Source organism: Ipomoea triloba, chromosome 4 (assembly GCF_003576645.1).
Source record: "Ipomoea triloba cultivar NCNSP0323 chromosome 4, ASM357664v1".
Taxonomy (NCBI): domain Eukaryota; kingdom Viridiplantae; phylum Streptophyta; class Magnoliopsida; order Solanales; family Convolvulaceae; genus Ipomoea; species Ipomoea triloba.
In genome coordinates, this window is record NC_044919.1 from 18,825,707 (window position 1) to 18,836,310 (window position 10,604).

Here is a 10,604-nt window from a genome sequence, read left to right on the forward strand (position 1 = left end):
GCCACAGGGACACCGGGTTCAGAGCTCGAAGGTAGCTCCATGTCAGGCGCTTCCCGGTTTCCACCTGAGGGATGGATCACTTCTTGCTCCTTACCTCTCGAACCTGGAGCCTCAGCTTCAGCAACTGTGGAGATAGGATCAGCCGGAGAGGGTTCTTCGGTGTTGGACGCTTCCCGGTTTCCATCCAATGGAGTTCCCCCTCAGCGTCACTTCTCGAACCAGTGCTGGGAACTTGGTCATCTGCTGGTGAGGTTGGAGACGAAGTGTCGACAGGTGCTTCCCGGTTTCCACCTTCGATGGTATCGTCAGTACTCCTCGAACCAGCAGGACTTGGGGCAATCTGCTCTAAGTGCTCATTGGACTGCATTTCGGTCTGCTCCGATGAGTCTGGAATGACAATTATTTCAGGAGCAGTAGGAAAACCCGGCAGTGTGAGCAACGGAACTACACCCTCTCCAACTGTCTGAGCTTCATCGTTGTCAATCGAGGGTGTGGACGCAGGTGGTGGCAAAAGTAGAACGGTGTTGGGTGCCACTTGAGGTGCTTCAGAGGTCTCGGATTCACCTCTCGAAGCTTCTACCTGTTCGTCCAGAGCAGAGTTACTGACTTGGGACAGTGGGATTGCGGCTGTTGCGATATCATCGTGAGCAACCCCAGAAGTCTCTCCTGGACCTCTCGTGAATTCAATGTTTTGTCCCAAGGAGATGGCAGTGGCGAGCCTGATATCTTCTCGAAATTGGGCATCAAGTTCTGGATCCTCCTCAGGCTCAACCTCGATTTCTTCAGCTATTGCTTTGCCCTTATCAGTTCTTCCACTGTTCAGCTTAGACACTCTTGTTTCGTGGGCAAGGTCTAGGAGTTGATGAGCTGGGATCTCTGAGATACCCAGCCACTGGAGTGCAAATTGTTCTTCTGCCTCCATCTCAGCTGCTTGGGCCATCAGTTGAGTGAAAGGCCTGGTTCTCCAGTTGATCCACCTGATCACCCTAGAGAAGTCATCAAGAATAGGTGCTTCCACTTCCAACTGAGTAGTGACCTCTTCTTCTCCATCATTCTGTTCATCAGACAGAACCTCTGTAGTAGTGATCTCTCGACCATTATCCGAGAGATCATCTTCCAATCTGACATCTGCTATTACTTGAGCAACTGATCTATCAATCTGAGCAGATTCAGTGGGTGTCAACTCAACATTTAGAGCATGTTGCACTGGGTCCCTGACCACAATGCCCTGATCATCAGCAGCTACCATGTAGTCATGAGTTTCAGCTGCTGGATCATCTATCTCTCGAACCACCTGTCGTGGCTCTTCTGTATCCCCCTGTACTGGATCACTAATCCCAGTACCTTCAACCTCTTGAACCTCCTCTCGAGGTTCTAATACAGATTCACCAGTACCCTCAACAGTAATATCATCATGAAGATTATCACTCAAATCTCTTGACAGGGACCTGGTAGGGGGCACTCTCTCAACCTCAGTGGCCAGTGTGGCCTGAGGTTCCCCCTGGGCTTGTGCCCTGTCCTCGAAGGGTACTTGTATGACTGATGGTGTCACCTCTCGAACCTGGGTGACAACAATATTTTTGGCCCTTTTAGCCCTCAGAGCAACTCTCTGAATCAGAACATCCAAAGGCTCATCATCAGAGTCCTTCTCCTTGGCTGGGGCTTTCCTTTTGCCCCTTCCTTTTGGCTGTGAGGGAGAAGGTGCAGCCTTACCACCTTTAGCTTTGGGGACTAGAGATTTCGTCCTACCCATATAGGTATTTCGATGAATCTCTTTTCCTTCCCTCAATTCAAAGCCCTTCAGGCTTAGGAGAAATTGCACAACAAAGCCGAAACCAACCTTTTTATTGATCGACAGGTTGGCGTTGGAGACTGAGCGCATCACTTGCTGTTGGAGGAAGTTGAAGATTATATGTGCCCAGTCCAGCTTGTTGTTGTTCCAAATGGCATGGAGGATTTTGAAGAGGTCTAGACTAACCTCGTCAGTTCCGGACACCTTGCCGAGCACAAACTTCATGATTAGGTCGGCAGCGAGAGCAAACCTCTCCTTTAGGTGGTACTTGCGGAGGGCAGAGGATGCTCTGGGTGGTGCAGTCGCTAGTCGGATTTTCTCCCAGAAGGCTTGCTTGTCCAAGTCGTAATCCGATAGATGCTTGACTGCTTCCTCCGATGATGCGAAATCAAATGCCTCTCTGAGGTCACCTACAGATGTTGTGATGGGAAAATCATTAAAGCGGCTTTCGATTTTACCCTTCGTGACCTTGGCATTTGCGAACCATTCTGTGAAGTCGAGGGCGTGAATGGTCCGGTAGTCGTGCGTCATGTATTTCATCAGTCCTGCTGTCTCAAACTTCTTCAGGACTTTTTCCGCCATTTTTGGATTAGGGGAGTTGGTGATGAAGCCATTTCTGTCAAGGATACTCCCCGCCTTGACTTGTTTGATCTGAGAGCGAATGTGTAGCAACTCCCTCTGATATGCGTCGGAAGATGAGGTTGATGTAGAGGATTCGGACGCCATTGATGAAGGTTAGATGTTTTGGAGGGAATGTGTACTGCGTTTAGGATTTGGGGATTTTGGGTAAATGGTTTTAGCTTGAATCCGGGTAAAGAAGAAGGATTTGGCTTTTATATCATGTGGATTCGGGTTGGATATATGGGTAGGGTTGAATATTTGATCCGAAGAAAGATACCGGTTAATTTCAAAGAAGTAAAAGGTCAGAAATACCCCTAATAACGGTTATGTATGTAGGATATGGTAAGGGTATTTTGGTAAAGTATAATGCGGTTTTTGGATAGTGAGATATAATGAGATGTTTATACAGGCATGCTCCCATTAATCAAGATAATGCCCTTAAGTGCGGAAAACCGTCAGTAACCGATGACCACGTGGCTAGCATTAATATCCAAAGTTAGCCGTTTCCCCTCATATATTCGTTGAACTTATCGGATTCACCTCTCGAAGGTGAATTGTCTTCCACATGAGTTTAAGGATCTTCCCCCTGAGTGATTGATCCCTAAACCTCCTTATTCCTCCGTCTTGATCTGGTTAAGGATCTTCCCCCTGAGTGATTGATCCCTAACCCTCCTTATTCCTCCGTTCAGAGATATCAGTTTGTTATCTTTCGAAGTGACCTCTCGAACTACCCCTTCTTCGAGATATAGCGTATATAGACAAACTGATCGGGCATCTCTCGAACTACCTTTCGAACACAGATTGCAAGAAAAACACGTTTGATTCATCTGAAAAATATCACTTGGAACATATCCTTAAGTTCATTTAGTGATTTCCAGATACATTACATATGAATCAATATCCTATTAGATTCCTTAGAAGCTTTTGTTTGGCCTTGGTCAGCCTAATAGGAATCTATCGTTAAAGCAGGAACTAGCCATCTAAAGTCCTATTTCTCTAATAACAGAACTAGGGGTGGCTATTCCCTTTTCTTGTTCTTCTCTCCGGAGCTGCTTACTGTAGTTGGGAGTGACCATCTTCATCGCTAATCCTCTTAAGGTCTTTGGATTAGGTATGATCACCCCTTTGACTGCTGCTGACCTCAGAAAGTCCCATCTGGTCTTCCTCTCCATTTCCCTTGGTTCTCCATTTGGTTGAGGAAGGCCATTTTCCAGAATGTGCAGCAGTAGGAGTCCCTCTTGTGCAAGACTCTCCTCCCGATTCCAGTGTCCCATCATTGTGGATCTCCTTGTATTTGGGGATCCATTCACCTTGGATGGGAATAAGATTCTTGCTTGGATTATCAGGAAGCTCCGCAATCTGTTCACCCTTCGTTGATTCTGGATAGTTTTCTCCTTGAAAATCTTTGGACTTGACTGCCGGTTTCTTTCCTCTATAAAAGAATGGAACATCATCTTTTCCTTTCTTTTTCTCCATGGGAAGTTGATGATATGAACTTCTGAAAGAAACCCTCTTATTTATAGCCCAATAAGGTTACCACTGTTGAGTCACGGGATGCAATATGAATGATCATTCAATGCTTGTGTAACTCCAAGGCTGCCATAAAGTTGATGAAACCGCTCCTCACATGCGAAACAGTTCATGGCACTAAATACAAGAAGATAAGATTTGACCATTCATCCCAATTCTATCATTCCCAATTCTAATCTTAGTTGAGAGAATCTATTTTCACATAACGCTTTTGTGAAAATATCTTCTAGTTGCTCCTCCGTTGCAACATATTCCAAAATAATGTCCTTTTTCTCAACATGGTCTCGGATGAAGTGATACTTAATATCAATATGCTTTGTTCTAGAGTGTAACACTGGATTGTGGGTGATGGCAATAGCACTTGTATTGTCACACATGATTTTAACCTCCTTACACTCAACACCATAATCCATTAACTGTTGCTTCATCCATAAGATCTGAGCACAACAACTTCCAGCTGCTACATATTCTGCCTCAGCGGTGCTTGTAGCTATCGAATGTTGTTTCTTACTAAACCATGAGACAAGTCTCCCACCTAGAAACTGACATGTCCCTGATGTGCTTTTTCGATCAATTTTACAGCCGGCAAAGTCCGCATCTGAATAACCCATAAGTTCGAAAGATCCACCTCTCGAATACCAAAGCCCAACACTTTGCGTACCTTTGAGATATCTAAGGATCCTTTTAGATGCATTTAAGTGACTTTCCTTAGGACTTGCCTGAAACCTAGCACATACACCTACTGCAAAGGATATATCTGGTCTACTAGCAGTTAAATAGAGAAGAGATCCGATGATACCTCGATATGTAGTTTGATCGACCTCTCGACCTTCACTGTCGACATCGATACGTAGAGAGGTTCCCATGGGTACTTTGACTGAGGATTTCCCTTCTATATTGTATTTTCTGAGCAGATCCTTGGTGTATTTCTCCTGATTGATGAAGATGCCTTCCTTAAGCTGTCTCACTTGTAATCCAAGGAAGTAGTTTAGTTCTCCCATCATGCTCATCTCGAACTTCCCTTTCATCAATCTGGAGAACTTCTCGCACAAGTCTGGATTGGTGCTTCCAAAAATGATATCGTCCACATAGATTTGCACCAATAAGATGTGATCCTCATCCTTAATTCTGAACAGTGTTTTGTCCACTAGGCCTTTGGTGAACCCACACTGAAGTAGAAAAGAGGATAAGGTATCATACCAAGCTCTCGGAGCTTGTTTTAAACCGTAAAGTGCCTTCTTTAATTTGTATACTTTGTCAGCTCCCACGTCCTTCAAGAAACCCGGAGGTTGTTCAACGTACACCTCTTCTTCGAGAAGTCCGTTTAGAAAAGCGCTCTTGACATCCATTTGATATACCTTAAAGTCTTTGAAGGCGGCATATGCGAGAAAGATGCGTATGGCTTCGAGACGTGCCACTGGAGCGAAGGTTTCATCAAAATCTATTCCTTCCTCCTGACAGTAGCCTTTGGCAACAAGTCTGGCCTTGTTCCTAACAATAACTCCATCCTCATTCATCTTGTTTCTGAAAACCCACTTTGTACCAATGACATTCTGATAGTGAGGTCTCGGAACTAGTTCCCAAACATCGTTCCGTTCAAACTGATGAAGTTCCTCTTGCATGGCTTGCACCCAATCTGGATCACATAGAGCCTCTTCGATCACCTTAGGCTCTATTTGCGATAGAAAGCAAGCAAACATGCTTTCTCTGTTTGCTGATCTGGTTCGAACTCTGTCACGTACATCTCCAATCACTTGATCAGTAGGGTGACTTCTCAACCATCTTAGGTTGGGTTGTGGCTCCTCAGTTGATACTTCCGTTGAAGGTTGAGATGTGGGTTGAACATCTATGATCTGGATTTGATCAACTGAGTCAGGAGCTTTCTTCTTGGTAGACTCTTCATCATCTGATTCTGACTGGAGTTCCGCTACGTCTCGAACTATCGACTGCTTGTCTTCGAGAGGTAAGTTTGATCTCTCGATAGACTCTGGCTGATCTTCCTCAGCTGCTTCCGTTGTCTTTGATGGTTGATCTGTCGATGCCCTTTCATCAAAGGTAACATGTATGGACTCTTCAACCACCAAACTCCGCTTGTTGAAGACTCTGAATGCTTTGCTTGTCGATGAGTATCCCAGAAATACTCCATCATCTGCCTTTTCTTCAAAAGTTCTTCGTTGAGCCTTCCCATTGTTGTGGATATAGCATTTGCACCCGAATGTGTGGAAGTGGCTTACATTCGGTTTTCTTTCATTCCACAACTCATATGGAGTCTTTCCAACTCCTTTCACGATCAAGGACCGATTTTGGGTATAGCACGCTGTGTTGATTGCTTCTGCCCAAAATCCTTGTGATATGTTGGCTTGCGAGAGCATGGTCCTTGCGGCTTCTTTGAGAGTTCTGTTCCTTCTTTCAGCAACCCCGTTTTGTTGAGGCGTTCGAGCAGCTGACAGTTGATGATGAATCCCGTTCTCGTTGCAGTAGCTCTCGATTACTTGATTAACGAACTCTCCACCTTGATCTAACCGGATCTTTAGTATCGAGACATCCTTTTCAACTTGAACTTGCTTCAAAAGATTTGGCAGGGCAACTTTTGTCTCGCTTTTCTTGGTTAAGAACACGGTCCATGTGAATCTTGTGTAGTCATCTACTACCACAAGAGTGTACTTCTTTCCCTTTATGCTGGGTGGATCCACTGGGCCAAATAAGTCCATGTGAAGAAGACTTAATGGTCTAGTGGATGATGTCTCGGCTTTGCTCTTGAAGGAGGATTTGATCTGTTTGCACCGTTGACATGCCTCACAAATTTTATCCTTTCGAAACGTCACTTTGGGCAGTCCTTCCACTAAGTTCCTCTTAGTAAGCTTGTTGATAGTCTTGAAGTTCAGATGACTAAGCTTACTATGCCAATCCCAGTATAAATCTTCCTTGCTCCTTGCTAGCATACATAGGGATGGTTTTGCAGACCTCCAATCCACTATGTACATGTTTCCTTTCCTTGCTGCTTCCAAGACGACTTCGAGAGATTCCTCGCTCATAATCTGGCATTTGTTTTTGGTGAAGACAACCTTGTAGCCTTTGTCACAGAACTGGCTTGTACTAAGGAGATTGAACTTGAGCCCTTCAACGTAGGATACTCCCTTAATGACCAGCTCATTCTTTTGAATTTCACCAACAGCTTTTGTGCGTCCCTTCTTCTCGTTGTCGCCAAATGTCACCAAGGGACCTTCGATAGGTTGGATGTTCTCTAGCAGTGTTAGATTTCCCGTCATATGTCTCGAACATCCAATGTCAATGAACCACACGTCCCTGGTGTCCTGCAAGGAAATTAAGCAAGTTTAGGTACCCAAACTTTGGGTCCTGGTGGGTTAGTGAGTTTAGGCATCCATTTATACCTTGTGCCCATTATTCCAGGCCTAGGCGCAATGTAGCCATTGTACGTTTGATAATCATAAGGAATGCTAGCAAAAGTTTTGGGCCTCTTTGGTGCATAAATCAACTTAGGTATAGACTTTTCGATCGGCTTATGCACCATGCCTTTCATAAGCTGTTTGGTCATGTGAAATTGCTGAAAGTGAGTTTTCTTCCAGAAGTTGTGATTCGATGACCAATTTTCACTAGATGGATAGAGTCTGTCTTTCTCCATCCATGAGTTCCTAACTATGTGGATCTCAGACCTTCCATATTTCCCTTGAGGCGCATTATATGGAATGTAGCTCTTTTTGTACTTGGAATGGCCTTGCGAGAGATAGCAAGGTGATCTCTCGATATTGTTTACCCAGCCATTCTTCGTAGCTTTCCTATACTTTCCATTGCTGGTGTATAGGGACGGTTTATGAATAGCTACCCTGGTCTTTTCTGTTGGTCCTTTATGACCTTTATTTAGTTTGGGTTGAGATCCTCCATTTCTTGAAGTTCCCAAACCGTTGGTCTGTTTATTTCTCGAGAGATGGTCTCGATGGAACCCTAGACCGGTTCTATCACTTGTAGGTCTGTGATCATTCACCATTTTCTCCATAGCTTTGGAGGAATTAGTGTATGATGCTATAACCTTTCTAAGATCATTTTCTGTGATCTCTCGAGTTTTGCACTCTTCAGTCAGTAGGATTACTTTAGCTTCTAACTCACTTATTTTGAGAGTTAACTCTGAATTCTATTTCGAGACGTTCTTAAGCATATCTCTTTAAGCGGTTAGCTTGCTGTTTTCTTCCCTAATTTTGGCATGAGTGCTGTTAGCGACTGTGAGATCCCTTTTAAATGTTTCAAGCATCTCAAAGGGATCTTCATCGCTTCTGAAAGAAGAACAACGAGAGGTAGAAGTAGAGCAGCGAGATGTGGAAGTAGAGGTTACCTCATTGTCAATGGCCATTAGGCATTGATTCTCTTCTTCCTCGGTGTATAAGCAGATGAGCCCCCTCTCATCCTCTGAGCTGCTGCTGCTTTCACTGGAGCTCGACGTCTCGGACTCCTCGATTGTTCTCTCGAGTTCCTCAGCAACAAGCGCCTTTCTGCGCAAATGTTTCTTTGTATCTCCTTTGAAGCCACTTTGTGCTGGCTTCTCTTTGGATTCCTCCTTTCTCCTAGAGTCCCTGCCTTCTTGGCCTTGATACTTGCTTACCTTAGGGTAAGGACAGTCAGCCTTGAAGTGCCCTGGTCTCCTGCAGTTGTAGCATAGACCTTGATCTTCTTCCTCCATTTTTCTGGATGTGTATTTCTCATTTTTCCTTCTTGAGGAGGAAGGTGAACTTGTACTGCTTTCCGGTGTCTTCTTCATGAACTTCCTGAATTTTCTTATGAAGAAAGCAAACTGTTCGTCAGATAAAAAATCAGTGGGATTAGAATCTGACCTTGAGGAGGTGGTTGGTTGGTCCGCAACCAGTGCCACATTCCGTCTGTCCACCACGTCCTCATCTCTCGGAAACATCTCAAATTCGAAGGCTTTGAGATCTCTGAATAGTTGGTCGGTTGTGGTGTTCTTCAAATCCCTGTGATCACGCATTGTGATCACCTTCATTTCCCACTCCTTGGTAAGGCCTCGTAAGATCTTCAGGTTTAGCTCCTTTTGTGGAATCTCATTCTCGAGATCATTGATCTCTATTGATAGCTTCATGAAACGAGATTCCATGCTGTCGATGCTCTCCCCTGGCTTCATCTTGAAGTCCTCGAACTTCTTCATGGCCACGGTGAGCTTGTTCTCCTTCTCCTGTTCGTCACCTTCACCAATTAACATCAAAGTATCCCATACCTCTTTCGCCGTTTTGCACTTTCTTACTTTTGGGAAGATGATTTCGTCTATAGCTCTGAAGAGAATATCCTTGGCAATGTTGTCCAGGTTGTTTCTCTTCCTATCATCACTTGTCCATTCTTCCCTGGGTTTGGGGACATACTTTGGTGTATCCCTGGTTTGCTCAGCAGCCGTGTTTACCATCATGATCTTGACTGGTCCAGATGTTATAACTTCGGCCATCTCATCATGGAGGGCTGATAGATACGCAAGCATGCGTGTTTTCCAGTCATCGAACCTGCTAAGATCAAAGAGAAGATGTCTCGACAACATGCTATCCATATTAGAAAAATTATCTCGTGCTTTGAAACCTTTTAAAGGATTTTTCAAAGAAGGATCTCTAGGCAATATAAACAAAGGTTTATATCGATTAGAGAACTTGCTCTGATACCAATTGTTGGTCCCAAGGGGATGGGGTACAAGTCTAGAGGGGGGGGGGTGAATAGACTTGTATAAGATTTTGCAAATCTTTTCGACCTCTCGTGTGTATTGAACTTAGGATGTTTAGGTTCGATACCTCACGAGGTGAAGACAAAGTTTTATGCGCAGCGGAAATGTTATCCCCTTTTAGTTAACACGAGTTTGAGTTAGTTCGAGAGGTGTGTTTATATGTAGTGCAATCGAGAGGTTAGCGAGAGATAAAAGCAGTAAGTAAATGCAAGAGAGATTTTTAAGTGGTTCGGCCAACCCGCCTACGTCCACTCTTCTTCCAGAAACTCCCTGGAAGGATTGCACTAAAAACTTTCCCTTTTTAGTACAATGTCGAGCGCTTGAGCTTTGATCACGAAGCCCGCCTCAAGCCTCAGGATCTTCACAAGACAGCTCCCAGGTTACTCCGCCTCTCCAAGGTCTTTCTCCCCGCTTCCAGCTACTCCACCTCTCGAGCACTTGACCTTTGATCACCAAGCCCACGTCAAGCCTCAGGTTTCTTTCGCTCGGACAGCTGCCAGGTTACTCCACCTCTCTTGCTTAATCCAAAGCAAGGTGTTTTTGGTTGTCACAGTTGAATGTAACAGACTCCAATCTGACCACAAGCTATCGTTGAATCAACTTCGATGTAGAGCAGCTTCGGTCACCTTCTAGATGTATAACAGTTTAAGCTTTGTAACTCTCTTAAACACTAAGATGTGTTTTCTCGCTGTTTTGAATATCAGGATGATATTCCAAATTTAGCACTTGCACTTGAACGTTTTAGTCAGACACCTCTTTCGAATTTTCTTTTTCATTTTTTTTCATGTCTTCACGTCCTTTTTATATGAGAGTTGAGGAATAATTCCGTTGGAGGGAAAATTATTCCGTTTGAAATTTGTCTCCCATGCTGATCATGGGTCTTGCATATTTTCAGCATATTTCATGGAGTGGTGATCTTGTAACTTGAAC